Source organism: Mirounga leonina, unplaced genomic scaffold (assembly GCF_011800145.1).
Source record: "Mirounga leonina isolate KUSES-001 unplaced genomic scaffold, KU_Mleo_1.0 Mir_199, whole genome shotgun sequence".
NCBI lineage: Eukaryota > Metazoa > Chordata > Mammalia > Carnivora > Phocidae > Mirounga > Mirounga leonina.
In genome coordinates, this window is record NW_023270498.1 from 13,661,298 (window position 1) to 13,679,657 (window position 18,360).

The following is an 18,360-nucleotide window of genomic DNA, read 5'->3' on the forward strand; positions in this document are numbered from 1 at the left end:
TCTATCTATCTATCTATCTATCTATCTATCTATCTATCTATCTATCTATCTATCTATCTATCTATAGAGAGAGAGAGACAGAGATTTGTTTTACAGAATTGGTTCATGGAAATAGGCTGATGAGTCCAAAATCTGCATGGTGGGCTGGCAAGCTGGAGACCCAGGGAAGAGCTGATGTTGAAATTCAATTCCGAAGGCTGTCTGCTGCAGAATTCCCTCTTGCTCAGGGGAGGTCAGTCTTTTGTTCTCTTCAGGCCTTCAACTGATTGGATGTGGCCCACTCACAGTGTGGAAGGAACTCTGCTTCACTAAAAGCCTACTGATTTAAATGTACATTTCATCCAAAAACACTCTCATGGAAGCATACACAATAACGTTTGACCACATATCTGGGCACCATGGCCCAGTCCAGTACAGAGGGCACATTGACCAAGGCAGCGGTACCTATCTGCCGCAAAGTAGAGACCATCCAAATGAATAACTACTACCAGTGCAAACATCCAGAAGCATGCTTACTTACTATGTCTTCCTCTGGCCTTTCATGCCCTTCTAAAATCTACTAGAACTCTGGAGCCCTGCTCAAGTTCCACCACCTCCAGGAAGTTCTCTCAGACATTCCACTCTTCAGCCGGCTCCTTTCTGGGTCTCTGAGAGCACTTGCTGTCTGTCCACCCAGTCTGATCCTTCTTGATGTTCTCTTTAGTGCACAAGAGTCTTGCCTTCCCAGAATGTATATAATCTTTACTGTCAATAATGATCCAACATCATCAGGAAGTTGCACTTACGTTCCCTTTCATCCACACCAGGCAAATCACACCCCTGTGACTGTCCATCTCATCAATCTGTCAAATCTCTGAAATGCCCACTTTGCTGGGATGTTGGTGGGTAATAGGAGATAATGTTTGTGAAGGTACTTTGTAAACTACGAGGCATGATACAAATAGAAGATTTTTATTACAGTGATACTTTGTTTAAGAAGGCAGGCGATGGGAGTAAAATGGCTTTTAAGTGATTTACATTTTCCAAGTTTTATAGTTCTGGCACTAAAAGGTTTAACCCTTAGCTCTTCTGGGAAAACTCAGCTATCAAGAGGAAGTTATTTCTTTGGGGGTGATGAATGGCCAACATTTTCCTGTGCTATCCTGATGTTCTAAGTGCAACGGATTTGTTTCATCAAATCCCCGCCCGCTCCCCCCCCCCCCCCCCCCACTGGATCACTACCATCTGCCTATAAGCAGATGTTTCAACTTCCATCTTTAAGTAACAGACCTATCTTGACCCCCCCCCCCCTTCCATCCAGTTAGTGCGCCTGTCAGCTTCCTTTCAGAGCAGGTGCCTGTGAAGAGTTGTCTATTCTTGATGTCGCCCATTCTTCTCCTTCTGTTCTTTTTTTGAATCCACTTGAATCCCTGCAATCCCTCACCACCACTCCTCTGAAGCTCTTGTGAAGGGCACTGCTTCCAATGGTCATTCTCGGCTCCCCTCTTACTTGATCTGCCAAAACTAGTTGGCATTCTTGATCACTCCTTCCTCGAAGCACTGATTTACATCAGTTTCTGTGTGCATCTCCCTTCCTTCCTCCCTGACCTCTTCTTAGTCTCTTTGGCTGATTTCTTTTCCTCTGCAGGAATTATTGGTGTTAGGTGCTTCAAGAATGCTTTTTTTTTTTTTTAAGATTGATTGATTTATTTGAGAGAGAGCGAGCAAGCGAGCAGGAGTCGGGGGCAGAGGCAGAGGGAGAGGCAGACTCCCCACTGATCAGGGAGCCTGATGTGGGGCTCGATCCCAGGACCCTGAGATCATGACCTGAGCTGAAGGCAGACACTTAACTGACTGAGCCACCCAGGTGCCCTGGTTCAGGAATGCTTGAACCTCTTCTTTATCTGGGCCCACTCTTTGGGTGATCTGGTTCAGGGTTATAGCTTTAAACACTGGTGGAACACCGATGAACTTCCAAATTTATCTCCAACATGGACCTTTCTCCAGAACTTGAGATCCACCTGCTTTCTTGAACTTTCCTCCAAGACATTTAGCAGTCTCTTGAACATAACCTGCCCAAGACTGACATGCCAAAAACCAAACATGTCCCCAAACCTGTTCATGCCGTAGTCTTCCCCAAGTGGAAGCCTCATGCCTCCAGCTGCATAGGTCAAAGTCACTGGAGACAACCTTGACCTCCTGTCTTTTTCCTACACAGCAAACTCAGTCCATTAGTGAATCCTGTCAGCTCTTCTTCAAACTACATGCGGACTGATTACCTCTCACCATCTCTACCTCATCCAACCTAGTACAAGCTCTTGTCACCCTGTTGAAATCAGTGCAGGAGCCTCCTAACTGGACTCCCCATTTTTGCTCTTGAGCCCCCACAATCTGTTCCCCTTATAGGGTCTGTGGGGCTTCCTGCTTCATTCAAGGTGATTGCTGAAGTCCTGGCAGTGGCCTACAGGATCCAAGATCCTCTGGTCCTTGTTTCTTTTATGGCCCCATCTGCGGCCACTCCCCTTCACTCAAGACTGCAGTCTTGCTGCCCTTTCTGCTCTTTCTGGAATCTGCCCAGCACCCTACCTACCTCAGGGCTCTGCACTGGTCCCTCCCCTGGAGCCCATTCTCTCCATATGTTGGCAGGTTCTCTCCCAACAGATCTCTGCTCCAATAGAGATGCCTTTTCTGGTCACCCTAGGTCAGTTAGTAACCCTCTCTCTAAGCACTTTCTTTCTTTTGACCTCATTTATTACTCCCTCATAGCAGCTAACAATGTTTAATATACTATATATTTAAGTGTTTGTTTGATTTTTTTTTTAAATTTGTACTCACCCCGGATCCCTACTCTAGCTCCAAGAATAGTGCTTGACATCTGTAGAGGCTCAAGGCATAGTTGTTGAATAAATGAATGCATGACTCAAAAGACTCGAATGGCATCAGAAATCTAACAAGGAAACTCAAAAAAGGGAAAGGTCTGGGTCAGCTTGCCACAGAACCCCCTGTGAATCTTGGTACCCCACGAATCCTTCTGGTTTTGCTCTCCCTCTAAGAAGGCATGCTCAGAAAGGAGGGGCTTCCCAAGGAGACTCCAGCAGGTTCTTTCTTGGGCTACTCAACCCTTACATGTGTTGCAATAAACATTTTCATTTCCTCCTCTCCTCTCTTCCTTTTTTCTCCTGGAAGTTGATAGATTTCAATAGGAAATAAAAAGGCATTGACTAGGGGTGCCTGGATGGCTTAGTTGGTTAAGCGACTGCCTTTGGCTCGGGTCATGATCCCAGGGTCCTGGGATCGAGCCCCACGGGGAGCCTGCTTCTCCCTCTCCCTCGGACCTTCCCCTGCTCGTGCTCTTTCTCTCTCAAATAAATAAAATAAAATAAAATAAAATAAAAAAGCCATTGGCTAAACGTATGCTCTCTGAATTTGGGGCAGGACTGGAAGCTTCAAGATGTATTTTAGTCGAGGGTACTTTCTGAGCAATGAAGCCTAGATTATAATTTTGTTTGGGGTCCCCGAAACAGAAGCTCACATTTGCAGACAAGGGGGGCAAAGACTGCTGTAGAAATGTAGAATGAGTGGACGAACACGTTCTCAGACACTGCCACCAGGGGATGATGGTACCCAAAGGGAGTTTAGAACTGTCCTGCGTGGCCGGGTGCTTTGTCCACCGGCAGCTGGTGAAGGACACGCTGTCTCTGTGACAGAGACACTTTCTGTGGGCTCCTCCCCACTGCCTGACCCACTCGTTTCTGCAAATAACCTCAGGTCCTCTCTAAAACCCGAGCTCAAACATTTGTGGATGTTCTTTCTTCAGACTCAAGAACTGGCAATTTCACGGTGACCCTTTCAAACTGTGTGAGCGGGAAGAAGTGGTGAGAGAAACACATCTTTTCATGCTGTTCCTGGCTCTCAAGTAAGTTACATAAAAAGGGAGAGAATAAACTTTAAAATGTTTTTTTGAACCGTCATTTGATGATGTGTTCTGCAATCTTCAGAAAATAGGTACATGTTACTACCACATTAGGGAGAAAATAAGTTAAATAAAAATTTCTAGCAGCAAGCCTGAAGGCTATCATACTGTCACTCAATAATCTGTTTTTGAAAATCCCCAAATGCATTTTAGTAGGTCTGCAAGCTTTCAACTTTCTGGATCACATACCATATGCAGCACACCCAAAAGAAACAGAGGCAGTCAAACTGACAGATTCTAATTTAGAAACTGAAAAGTGAATTTTCTACTGTTTTTGAAGGTAAAAGATGACAGTCGTGCCTCTTCTCCTGAAAACTTATCTATAATGATGCTTTATGGTGCAAGGAAACCAGCCTACTTGCTGCGCACAACACTTTAGTTTTTAAAAGCTGCTTTTGATTAATTAATTTATATTTCTATCAGGAGGTCAAGAAGTCTGCTCTTCAGAGTGCACCTCTACATTTATGCAGCAAGTCTTGATTTATGAGACAAATCAGGCCAGGCCCAGTTGAACACAGGGAAATCACCACGTACAAATGGGGAAAAGCAAGTTTTCCAGTGAGGGCTTCATTAGATTAAAATCTTTGACCTCTTTGTGGTATGCTCTTTCCTGTTGCATTTCTGCATTCCTTCAGGCCAAGAGAAGAACCCCGACTCCCCACCCTTCAGACTACTCTTGCATCTCAGGAATGCTGAAGGGACAGATTTGGTCAGGCTCTTGGGTGCATACTCAGAATGCAGAATCGGATGTTTTGGCAGTATCTCCAAAGGAACACAGTCTTCGTGAGAACAGACGGTGGGGATGGTTAGGTTGAACTGAGTGAGCAGAGGAGAGGGAGAGAGGGAGCAAAACTCAGATTCGTTGACTATTACGTCCTACTTCCTGAAAGGCGCCTTTACACCTTTATTTATTTGATCCTCGTGACAAACGAGCGTGCCATGTAACATTTCACAGCTGTAGAAAGTCTCAAAACGTTTCTATGTGACTTCAAAGATTAGGTACCTGGAGTTTACAGGTTTGTTAACAGATGTTTGTTAACATCTGTGCGTGGCTTGTCTCTCATCTCTAAGAATACATCCAGTGTATTCATGAGAAAGTCTTTGGCTAATACTAAGTAACTAATACTAATAAACAAAATCTTTTTTTTAAAATTTTTACTTATTTGATAGAGAGAGAGAGAGAGCGTGAGAGAGCACAAGCAGGAGGAACAGGCTCCCCGCTGAGCAGGGAGCCCAATGCGGGGCTCGATCCCAGGACCCTGAGATCATGACCTGAGCTGAAGGTAGACGCTTAACTGTCTGAGCCACCCAGGCACCCCTAATTAACAAAATCTTAATTAGTAAACCATGGCATTGAGGGCAGTAGATCTCAAAAGGGACACTTGGCCTTGGCTCATATTTCACAGGTACTCTCACAGAGGAAGGTCCTATGGGGAAATGCAATTCTAAATAAGGACGTTAACTAGTCCCTTGAAAACTACCTGGAAACTTCCCCGTGAGCCAATCTTGCAAGTGAAATATAAAAATCCTCTGTGTTGCATTTGAAATCTGATAAATATTTATTATCAATGCTGTTTGCTTTTAATCTGTTCAGGATATCATTTCTCCAGCTTCTTAGTAGTTAAACAAAAATGGCATTTACATTACAATATTGCTTGCCAACAATCTCATTTTCTGGTTTAGTCAGCAGCCCTTCATGCTTGATTAGTCTTTAATTATACAAATACCTACATATTAAAAAAAGTTTTCTTTTTCCATACTTTGAGCATGTAATTATTTTCTCTTGCATGCAATAACCTTTAATTTTAGGATTAAGCAACTGATTCTTTTTAGTATAGATGGGCCTTTTCAAGTGTTAAAACAAATTTGGTTATTGTATTATGAGAAAAATTAACTTTGGGGAAACCTCTCATCAGTGCCTTTGACACAGCACCCTGATCGGCTGCTACAGAAAGCACCGGGTGTCCAAAAATAAAACAAGATTTCATTCCCCCAGCTTTTTCCCAATTTCTCCCTCCCTGTCTCTCTGGTCTAGGAATGTGATCATTTATGCACTGAAGACCTGAATACATCAATTTTCCTATTTGCACAAATTAGGGCTGACAGCAGATGTTTCATATAAAAGATATTTTAACACAAAGGCTGTTTATAGTTTGAGTTGGAAAATCTACAAACTGTAACCTCTTCTAATCAAAGATTTTTCTATAAGAAATCCACAGAATGCTTAAAAATATAGGAGCATCTTGTTGAGTTGGATGGTGTTTCTCTCCACACGCCATGCTTAATACTTGGGGCCAATGAGAAGCCAAACAGCAATGAAAAGGTGCCTCCCGTTCTAAAACCAAATGGGAAATCCTTAATAACAGCCTGACATGCATTTGGATATTTACTTTAGTTTCCTTCTCAATCCTCTCATACTAAACCCAGAAAAAACGACATCCATTTCCTTATGAGAGTCCTCTCAAGGAGCAACTAATCTGAGAACTTCACGGCACTCAGATAGTCACATGAAAGATGCCCCAGGTTCTAGGTTCCGAATGAGGCTTGCAGGACACAGAGGCAAATAAGACACACAGGTGCATTAAAGCAAGCCCACGCAGTAAGACTTTTGCCTGTGTTTAAAGCACTGCCAGGAAGCTACTTTAACTTTCCTCCATTGCCCATCCCAAAGTTTAGTTTGGCTGGTGATAAAAGCATCATCCTCTCATACCCAGCTTTTATGCAGAAGTACAACATTCTCTTTTGTTCTGTCCTCAGTGCTGGTCACAGAATCTCAGAACTGGATGGGACCATCAGGCTCTTCTGGTCCAATGTCTCGATAAAAGAACCACTGAAGTAGCTACCCCTTCTCTGGGAGGGATGTCTCGCTGGCTCGCCCAACAGCACACCCATCTGTGTGTACATCTCCTAGGAAGCTCTGTTTTCTAGAGTTTACACCTATGGTCCTAGTTCTACCAGTGTGGGCACTTAACTCTTGCTGGACTGTAGCAGTGAACAGGACAAAATCCCTGTGATTATGAAATTTCCATTCTAGTTGGAAGAAGAAAAAAGACAAGCAAATCATAAAATAAATATACAACATGTCAGGTAGCAATAAGACCTCCAAAGAGCGATGAAGGAACAGAGGTGCCATGTGTGCAATTTTATATAAGATGGTGAGGGAAGGACTCCTTGATGAGGCAAAATTTAAGGCAAGACCTGAATAAAGTGAGGGAGCAAGCTGGATATCTAAGGGAAAAGTGTCTAGGCAGAGGGATCAATAAGTACACGAGGTCTTGGTGTAGAAAGTCAAACATTGAAATACACTGAACTTGTATAACTCAAGCCTCGTTACCCCTAAACCAAACTCTCCATGTTCTCCAAAATCTTTTAGATGTTCCTTTTGGTATTTGCCCCTCCTATTTCTAAATAATAGCTTAAATTATTTTTCTTGATTTGCTAAGTTGGGGCATTATCGACTGACTTCCACTGGAAGATGAGGATTGAACACTCTTGAACCCACTCCTTATTTCTCCTCCTCCTGCATCCCTTCATTCTGACAATAGAGTTAGCGATTTAATCAGAATTTCTTTTTGGGACTACGAAAGTTCTGTTTGCCTCTGACCCTGTTAGTATACTTCCTTCCTTCCTTGTAAAAGTTTTTGCTCTTACCAAAGTTAGTCATTGCTTTTCTGTTTGCTTAGTTTTCTTTCTTTCTATTCATAATTCTTTCCAAATTCATCTCAAGAATGATGAACACTCTTTTCCTTTAGTTAACCATACCAGATATTCTCTGGGTTTCTCTTCTGCTCTCTTCCCTCCCCCTCCCCTGCCTCTTGCCCAGGGACAGCCTTTCTAGAGTCCTCAGTGTTCTGGCCCAGTGGAAACTGGTTGCTTTCTAAGCCCGCTATGTAACTATCAGCCTAGGGGTTCTTTTTTGTCCCTTTTGATGGTAAAGCTCCAATCTTCCTGTTCTTCAGTTTACTCTCTTGTCTTGGTGGAACACTTCCAGTAAAGTTGATGAAGAATGCATGGCAGATCAATTTGAGACAAAATTTTTCCAGAGACTCTGCATCTGAATCTTTAGTTTACTCTTATATTTGATAGATTGCTTGGCAGTATATTAAATACAAGTTGAAAACCATTTTCCCTCAGAATTTTGAAGGCTTTGCTCCATTGTCTTCCAGCTTCAAGTATTGCTATGGAAACCCAGTGTTATTCTTATTCTTGATTTCTTGTATTTTACCTATTCTCCTCCAGAAAATGTTCAGAATGATATGCTTCAGCTGGTTTGTTTTGTTTTCATTAGGTTATTTATTCAGTGAGACTTTCAATGAGATAACATCCTTCAAGTCTGGGAAATTTTCTTCAATTATTTCTTTGGTAATTTTATCTCTCTCTTGCTCTTTTTTTTTTTCCTTTGGATTCTGTAATTCTGTTAGTTAGAAGTTGGATCTCCTGGATTGATCTGGTATTTTCTCCCTGTTTTACTAATTTGTTATCTTTTTTGTCTTTTTGGTCTACATTCTGAGAGATTTTATTTTCTAAACCTTCTATTGAATTTTTATTTCTGCTATAACTATTTTAACTATTATCTATATCCTGAATTATTATTATTATTATTATTTTTAAGATTTTATGTATTTATTTGACAGAGAGACACAGCGAGAGAGGGAACATAGCGAGAGGGAGTGAGAGAGGGAGAAGCAGTCTCCCCACTGAGCAGGGAGCCCGACGCGGGGCTCGATCCTAGGACCCTGGGATCATGACGTGAGCCAAAGGCAGACGCCTAACGACTGAGCTACCCAGGTGCCCCGCCCTGAATTACTTTTTAAGTGTCCTTGTGTATTGTACCTATTACATGTCTTGTGGATGCATGATCTCTTTGGATATCCTATATTAATTTTAAAATGTTTATAAAATTGTTCTCCTTCTTTTATTGCTTCTATTTTCAACAAATGTCTCCCCCCTGCCATTTGTTTTAGTTTCTGATCTCAGACAAAGGCATTTCTCAAATATTTAGTCATTTTTTGTTGTCTTTCCACTATAAAAATAAAGCAGGGACCTGGCGATGTTGGAGATTGCAAATATTGACAACGGAGTCTTTTCTCTCTGATTAGTAGTTAGGTTTCTCCAGAGAAGAATCCACCAATTACCTGGGGTGGTTGAGGTGGGGAGGTAGTGAGATGCCTGCATACTTGAGCACCTGTGTATGATGTAAGTGGCCCAGTGAGGCTAGGTTTTATCATTCAGGATAAGACTTTCCCTCGATGTCCTGGTCAGCAGTAAGGAGCTCTCTCCAGTACACAACCAGCCAGACCTACGTCTCCAGGTCTAGAGGGTCTCTCATTTCAATTTCTCTTGCATAAAGCTGCTAGGGAGATAGTTGCCTATCTGCTTGGACTGGGGAGGTAGCTGAGGGTCTAACTGTTCATTATACAGTCATTAACCATTGCCCCTATTTTCAACAACATGCCCTGCCATCCCCATCTTCCATGGCACCTGACATCTGCAATCCCCAAAGCTTTTGGGGGCTCCAGGGTTGCTTTGCTTCTCACTGTGTCCCTCTCAGGACCTTGGTGTTTAGCTTTCTCAGCCTGGTTATCTCCTCCACCTGCATCTCCAGAATTTGGTTGACATTGCTTGTCCACTGTTGTCTTTTCTCCACTTCTCTTTGCCCTTTTGGATTTATATGATTAAAAAAATTTTCCTTTAGTATCATTTTAGTGGGATTCCCAGAGGGTGTATAGAAATAAATGTACATATTTAATCTACCCCACTGAAGAGGAAGCCCTCCCATTTTTTTTTCTTTTTGAGAATTGGAAAGATCTTTTCTATTTTTAGTTTCCTAGTACCCTTTCTATTCTTTACATTTCATCAGTTATTAACAACCGTCTTCACTTTTTCAGTCTTTAACTTGAGAAAAACCTCAGTTTCTTAAGATGCTGTCTCTCAACCCATCAACCATTTTTCATATGTATATTGCATTGAGCCTTGGCTAACCTGTCCTGATCTAAGAAATTGTTTACAGTTCTATAGGGCAGAAGTTTTTCAACCTCCTTGATCATCAAAATCACTGGCTTCACCCCAGAGAATCTGATTTTATAGTTCTTGGGTTGGGTGAGGGGAATCTATATTATTAAATCTATAATATTAACTATTAATATTAAAATATTAAATAATATAAATCTATATTATTAAAGAATCTCCAAGTCATTTAAACTTCTTTTTTTATTTTTTCTTATGGAAAAATTTAAACACATATAATAGAAGACACAATGCTATCATGAACTCCCATGGACCTATCACCCAGCTTCAATACTTATCAGCTCATGGCCAATCTTCTTTTATCCATCTTTTACCCAACAACCTCCACCAATATTATTTTCTTCCCTTCCACATCATCTGAGGAAAATCCAGGCATCCTACCATTTCATTTGTATTTCAGTATGTATCTTCAGAAAACACTCTTAAAAATAAAACTATATACCACATCACACCTACAGATATTAAAAATAATCCCTGAACATCATCAGACATCCCGTCAGCAGTTGTATTTCCAGCTGTCTCATAAATGTCGTTCCTTTTCCTTTTTACATTTGCTTGAACTATAATCTAAATAAAGCCCACATCATGAACTTCTTTACTGTGTCTTTTGATCTACATGTCCAACCCCCTAGCCCTTCATCTCAATCTCTCTCTCTTTCTTATGATTTACTTGCTGCAGAAACCTCCCCATGTGGTTTTGATGTGTGGCCAATCTGGGAATCATGACTTCTCTGAAGCACCCTCAGGGCCCACCTACAAGGAGAAAGGCTGGAGCAATCAGTACTCTGGAGCCCCCACTCTTGTTAAGGAAACCTTGTACCCCTTCCCCTCCATGTTACCTGCAAACCTTTTAATAACATTGCATTTCTGGCTCTCATTCACCTTGACTTTAAAAATCATTAGTTCTGGGGTGCCTAAGTGGCTCAGTCAGTTAAGTGTCTGATTCTTGATTTCAGCTCAGGTCATGACCTCAGGGTCGTGAGATTGAGCCCCGAGTTGGGCTCCACGCTCAGCATGGAGGTTGCTTGAGGCTCTTTCTGTCCCTCTCCTTCTGCCTTTTGCCCCATGTGTGTGTGCAAGCTCTCTCTCTCTAAATAAATAAAGTCTTTAAAAAAAATCATTAGTTCTATTTTCATGTGTGCGTGTATGTATGTGTGTTTGAGTTCTTTTCCTCTCCTTATAATATATGTTGAACACCATCTTAATCCATCACTTATCATCATTGAACATCATCTTTTGGGGGGGTTGGTAAAGCTCTCTGTTCTAAATTACAAATCTGCTAGCATTGTGTTGGTCACCTCAGCCAGGAGCCAAGAACCATCCTACTTAGGTTTTTCCAAATCATTTGGGAAAAGAAGGTATCTCCTATGGATCCTCATCCAAGGATTCTCTTGTCTCAAATAGGATCATATCTTGAAAAATTATTAGTTAAGTTGCCAAGTAGAAAGAACACAACATATTTCTAAAAATGACTAATTCCATCTTTTCACTAAATTAAGAAGACATCCAAATGCCTTAGTTTTTATGGCTAAACCATTTCACCCATGAGGTGAAAACAGGTGGAGGCAGTTTGGATAAATGCTGGAGATGGTATAGTGAGCATAGCTTGGGAGAAGGGGCCCGAATAATTTATTGTCCAAACCATGATAGTTCCGAGTGTGAAACGGGTGCTATTAGCAATTATGCTGGACAAGAGGCATACACAGAGACCATCCCATTTAAAAGAGCATGTGACGTCCTCCACGTTGGAGCCAGACACTCTGGATTCAAATCCCAGCCCCACGTCTAAGATGCTGTGGACGTTTGGTGAATTACTGGCTTCTCCAAGTCGTGGTTTTCTTACTACTATGAGTGATTGCAAGACATAAGTAGGAAAACATATACAAAACACCTAGCACAGTTCCTGGCATGAAAAGCTCAATGGTGTTTTCACTGTTTAAACTGGATCATCATTTTTCTACTGGGAGATTCTGTGCCAGTGGGGTTTGGGGTAGCAGAGCGTGTTACGTGAGAGTCTCTGGTATCCAATGGTGGGGGCCTGAGGTATACCCTTGGTGGGAGATTCCCTTTCATCCTCCTTGGGTCTATCTGTTTTATAATACTTTTATGCTTTGGAAAATACGATTTACCTCACAGATCAATCAGATCTATAAAATATTAAGAAGGTCTGCTCCTCTTTCTATTATATTCTGAATATCAAGAACCACCATGGGTCGTTGGGAAGAGGGGGAAGGATACAGAAGATGAAATAAGAAATGGTGGTCCTTGCTTGATGAACATTTCCTGCCAAAGGAAAGAAGCGGATTTGAAACAGTCTAAATGAAGTTCTGCATTTTCCAAAGCCCACTGATAAGATAATGCAAATAACAACGGTGTTAAAACCATTCCAAAGAAATAATCATAGGGGTGCCTGGCTGGCTCAGTCAGAAGAGCATGTGACTCTTGATCTTGGGGTTGTGAGTTCGAGCCCCATGTGGGTATAGAGATTACTAAATAAATAAATAAATAAATGAACTTAAAAAAAAAGAAATCACAATCAAAACAAAGATCTAAGGTTTTATAGTCCTTATTATGTGCCAGGCATTGTTCTAAATATAAAAGTAATGGGTAACATTTCTTTCATTGGTAATTGTTATCTTCATTGAGTAATTCTGCAAGTAAATTTAAGGTAGTCAGGTAATCGGCACTTACGTATTTGTGCAATGAATAGTTGTGATGTGAGAAATCATCACAATTATTGACAGTCCTGGGATGTACAGAGGTGTGAGACATAGTGTTTGTTCTTAAGGGGCTTTTAATTCAAGTAAGACAACAATTGTTCACAAGTGAAAAAAAAAGACTCGGAGGGTATGTGCTAAGTGCCGAAAGTGTGAGTCAGAGAGGACAGCACTCAGTGAGGGCTCAACAACCAGGCAGGGAGTACAGAGCAGTGGTGAGGAAAGCAGGCATGCCTCCTCCCAGGAGAGCCAGGGAGGAGGACTGCACAGGGCACCTGGGGTGGGGGGGTCAGTGGGAGACCCGGTGGAGGGGAAGGCCAGAGTGCCCAGGCTAAGAAGGCCCAAAGAGGGCTTTTCTTAAGCATGAGGGTGATGGAACAAAATGTTCTTTGAGGCAGCTTAGCTTGGCCGTGGTTTACAGAGTGGATCGGATCAGGGAGAAAACAGAAGTAGGAAGACCAGGTCAGGGAGGATGATGCCATCTCTGCCCGGGGTCAGACCAGGTAGGAGAACCGAAGAGAGGTTCTGGGTACTCTGGATGTGGCGCTCTCCAGCCCACGAGTTTTCTGGCCCGAGCCTGTAGACCCAGCTCCCACCTTGTAGCTCTTGGGACAGGTTTTCCCCTTGATAAATGCTCCAGGAACCCAATGACCTCTTCACTTTCCCTGGGGCTGCTTTGTCCGTTTTTAATATGTTACTTCATTTCTCATTTAGTAGGTTTGTTAAAATATGAATTTTATGTGAGTTTTCCACCACAGGGGCAGCGGTGTAAAGTTGAAGTTCCCTGCAATGCTGTGTATGTGGTAGGGTGGGGGGTGAGTGGCAGAACTGTTTAGGTCCTTTTTGACTGTTGGGGATGGTGTTCAGTGTTGAGGAGCCCACTGTCACACTGAATATGTTGGGACACCAATAAGCCTACTTCCTGAGCTATTCTATGTTTAAGAATTCCCACTTTGGCCTCCCTGAAGAGCTAGATTTTTTAGGGTAGGGTTCTTCAAATTCTTCTGACCTTGTTCCATGGTAAGAAATACACTTGACAACTCAACCCAACACATACATACATACATACAAAATACACACACACATATATGGACAAATCTCTCTCTCTCTCTCTATATATGTCTCTCTATATGCAACTATATCTATCTATCTTTATCTATATAATTTAAACAGAAGCTTCAAGAAAAAACATATAGCTTTACTACCTGTGACATGATGCCCTGGTATATTCTATTCTCTTTTATTATTTCCTTTTAAAAATTCTGGTTATGAACCAGATACAAAGCCCATATAATGACGACGCAAAATGTGGTTATTATAACCTTCCCCAATCTGGGCACGTTGTCCCACCTATATTTTCCCTTTTTTAAAAAGATTTTATTTATTTGACAGAGAGAGACACAGCGAGAGAGGGAACACAAGCAGGGGGAGTGGGAGAGGGAGAAGCAGGCTTTCCGCGGAGCAGGGAGCCCAATGCGGGGCTCGATCCCAGGACCCTGGGATCATGACCTAAGCCGAAGGCAGACGCTTAATGACTGAGCCACCCAGGCGCCCCCCACCTATTTCATACAAATCCAAAGAAAGGTCCAGAAGGCAGAGTCTCTTGAGTGCCAAGGCCATCTTATCTCCTGTGACTGCCTAGCTCCCTTGTTTACAAAATGTACCCAACTTATTCCTGGTGGGATGAAGAGAGGATGGGGGCCTTGTCACACTGGGAATGAAAAGGTATGAGCATCTGGTCTAGGGATGACCAGATGGGATTTGGGCCACCATCATATGGTCGAAGAGGAAGAACTTGCCGCTCCAGAGACATCTGATCATCACTGATTGGGAAGGAAGCTTCCTTTCTCTGTACTTTCCTGTCACCTCTGTTTTAAAAGGGTTCTCTCCAAGTGAGGTGTCTATAGCTCCCCGATAAAGCAGAACTGGTTGGAGAGAAGTCCTACATTGCTCCTAAAATCTAACTTCTGAGGACTGCCGGTGGGAAGCCTAGACCGGGGTGTGCTTTAGGGCGCCTTCTTTGCATTGCTAATAGGGCGATGTGTTTTGTAAACACAAAATGAATCAAGGCTCTGTGTTGAAAAGAATCTGGACCCTGAATTGTTTTCCTAAAAAAATTAGTACACTCCACCTACTCACCTACTTCTCTCCCCCGCACCCCCCCACGGCCCTAACACATTAGGTATGGTATCAAGCGGTGTTTATTTAAAAATTAGAGTTCCAGGACCATACCCTCATGGGGGACAGTCAGCATTAACAACTGAGGTTTCTTCCCCTTCTGTTGTGACACTTCAGATTAGTTCAATCCATGCCCCAGTTCTAGGGCCATGTTGGCAAGGAGATTTTTCTAAAGGTTTTTTTTTTTTCTCATTGCTTAGAGCCAAAGATTTTGTCCTCTGACCTTTTGATTCTCGCTCTGCATCTAGTCAATGTCAGGTCACCACAAGTAAAACTCAAATGAGGTTAAGTGGAAAAAGCAAAACCCCCAACAAGCTACAAAGCCCCAAGCCTGTCCAGCCAACTTTTAAAAGCTCACCATTTTGAAATAGTACAATCACTTGGATAAGAAAATGTTCCTCCTTTGCCTCCCCACTCACCGCCGCCCCCCCTTCCATTTGTTTGGTGCCTGATTTGTTTCTCGTTGCAGCAGGGAGGTCAGAGCCAGCCAGGAAAATGAATGGAAGCAGCCTCCTGCCGGGACGCCTGGAGCGGGCGGGTGTTACGGATCAGCGTAAAGCCAGCTCCCTTTCCCGGGCTGGGCCGATGTAACTCACTGGAGTGGCAAATTACATCAGACCTACAGCTGTAACCCGACATTATGATTAATTTGATCAGTAATTTCTCCTGTTTTTCATTTTAATCGGTGTGACTATTCTGCTGTGGCAGGTCTTTCAGATCTAATTAAGATAAATTTCTGAGTAAAAGACTTGGCAGACTTTCCGAGTCAAATCCAGGCATCGGGTGTGAAGACCTGCAGCCCTAGTCAATCACCTTCGGGGAGGGCCGGCGCCGCACGCGGCAATCAGCCGTTCACACTTAAGCAAATTCATAATCTCCGGCACTGCTTAGTCACTCTCCCCAAAACGTCCCAGGCAGAAAAGGAAAGAATGGAAGACCCCAGACAATGTCATTTCTCCCCTTGTGCTCACACTCCGCTGATCTGCCCAGATTACGTGGATAACCTTGTAAGTGGACACTTCACAGAATCCCTGAGTTGGTGTTCCTAAAAAAATTTAAATAAATATGTGCCTATGTACATATCAAATAAACGCAACTATATATACACACGAATATGGAACATACATACATGTAATTAGGGAGATCGAAAGGCTACGTAATAGCTCTTTTGCAGCCAGCGCAGAGAGCGATGGGCATCTCTCCGGACAAGACCGGGGATGAGAGAAAGCCCTACCATGAGAAATGGAAGTTTGAGCTGGGAAGCCTCACTGCCAACACAAAGATTGGTCCCCACTCAAATACACACAGTCTGCTTTCTCAGGGAGCCCAGAAGAAGTCCCATGCCTTGAGGCTGAACATGGGGGACCTGCCCTGGACTCTGAGGGTTGTAAGTACAAAACAAGGGTTACCAATGTTGTCTACAACGCTTCCAACAACGAACTGGTCTGCACCAGTGAAGAACTGTTCCGTGCTCACTGGCAGCGTCCCGCACCGACCGTGGTAGGAGCCCCACTATGCACTGTCCCTGGGCTGCAAGAAGGGGGCCAAACTGACTGCCTAGGAAAACAAAGAAACAAAACAAAAAACAATCAAAGAAACAAACAAACAAAAAAACCAATCAAACAAAATTCAGAAGAAATGATGAAAGGAAAAAGAATGGCCAAATCAGCAGTCTTCTGGAGTGTTCCCAGCAGGGCAAGCTTCTCGTGTGCATCTCTTCAAGAGCAGATGGCTCCGTGCTCGAGGGCAAGGAGCTAGAGTTCTAGCTGAGGAAAATCAGAGCCAGAAAGACAAATAAATCTTCCTCCCTCCTATCTTTGGTCATGTAAAAAAGGTGTTTACTGTTAAAAAAAAAATAAAGTCTACGTAATACACATACAGTCTAACCCTTTGGTGCAAATACACGTCCGTCCACATATCGGACTTGGGTTGGCAGGAGTTACCAACTTATTTCCCCAATTTGTTTTCTTTTAGGTCAATCCATGCATTCATTTGTGTATCCTGAGGCTAGTGACTGATATTTGTACAAGTTCTGTTAGGTTTCTTCTCTTCTTTGAAGATGAAGATGTTAATGAGATTATTTTTTCCTAAAGCCATCAAAATCAGTAAGACCTGCCTATCCAACCTGGTAGAGGCAGACATTGGGCAAGTGTCGAGGATTTGCCTGGGTTACTGGGTCTACACGCCCACTTACAGGATGTCCAAAATGACATGCCAAGAACCTAGAAGGTGTAGATGTTCTTGAAGACTTCTCTTGCACTTTATGAAGAATACATTGCTTCACCATGATGGCACCACTCCCAATGGTCACACAGCAAATTCTCCATTCTAGCAGAAATGGCCACTTTTTAGACGTGACTAGAGAGAAGCTGTTTAATGTGAATGTCATTTTGTACCCAGCTCCCACACTCCTGATGAAGAGGGGAAAGAGCTTTCACAAACCACACTATCGGATCTTTCATCAGGGAAAAAGAACTATGTTCTGACTCTGCATGGCCTCTACATTTGGAGGATGATTTTGTTCCCATTTTACATTGATCTGGGGCTTTTGCTCTTGAAAAAGTGTATTGAAATGCTGGTGTAGGAGAATACTCCCTCACCCCTCACTGAAGCAGTCTCACGTGCAATTCCGTGGCTGTACAACAGATGGTGAGGATGTAGGAAGGGGTGATCTTCATAGTCATATAGCCAGGTGATCTAGGGCCTAAAAATTGGAATGAGACCCACTGACTTTTCAGCTCTGATTTCTCAGTGGTCACAGAAGTGGGTAGAAATGGTTCCAACAAAACTAGTAGATTTACCAAATAAAGGGAAGAATGTGTGGCTGCACCCTCACCCCTAACTTCAGAGTTTCTGGTTCATGAGCAATGATAAGATTGAAATTGAGATCCGGAGCTACAAGAAAGAACAGAGAGGGGACAGTGAAGTCTCTCTTCTAACTGTGCAATTACCTTCAGCTTCATCTGCAAGTTAGAAATCATTATGTGATTTAAATGAGATCTCTTTAAACAGATGGAAATCCCACAATGAAAAAAAAAAAAAAAGACTAAAAAGAGGCAGATGAGCACAGTAGACAAGGTTTTATGTCAGAGACCTTGGTTTGAATCTTGCCTCTTAGAGGTCCTTACTCCTAACTTCCTTGCCTGTGAAGTGAGCTAATGGGACATCTAAGGTTCATTGAGCTTTGCTACTCAAGATGTAGGCAGAGGGCCAGGCGCATCAACCTTACCTGAGCTGGTTAGAAATGCAGAATCTGGGGTGAGCCCTCTACCCCAGAGCTACTGAATCCAAGTCTACATTTATCAAGGTCCTAGGGGAATTCATATGCAAAGAAAAGCCTGAGAAGCCCAGGTACAGATTGGATGAGACACCAACTAGCAGCAGTCTGGGCATCTAATAAACTCTCAACCAGTAGCAGATAGTTGTTCTTGTTTGGAACAAGAGGGTGTTAAAAGATTATTTATTTCTCCTATTCTGCGTTTCAGA

At 42.7% G+C, this 18,360-nt stretch overlaps 1 protein-coding gene and 1 pseudogene across 1 annotated transcript in view; one reads left to right on the forward strand and one right to left on the reverse strand.

Annotated features, from left to right (window-relative positions):
- The window catches only part of POU6F2 (POU class 6 homeobox 2), a 478,714-nt gene that overhangs the window by 86,209 nt on the left and 374,145 nt on the right, over positions 1-18,360 (reverse strand). The window lies entirely within an intron of this gene.
- On the forward strand, positions 16,064-16,703 carry LOC118024559 (annotated as a pseudogene).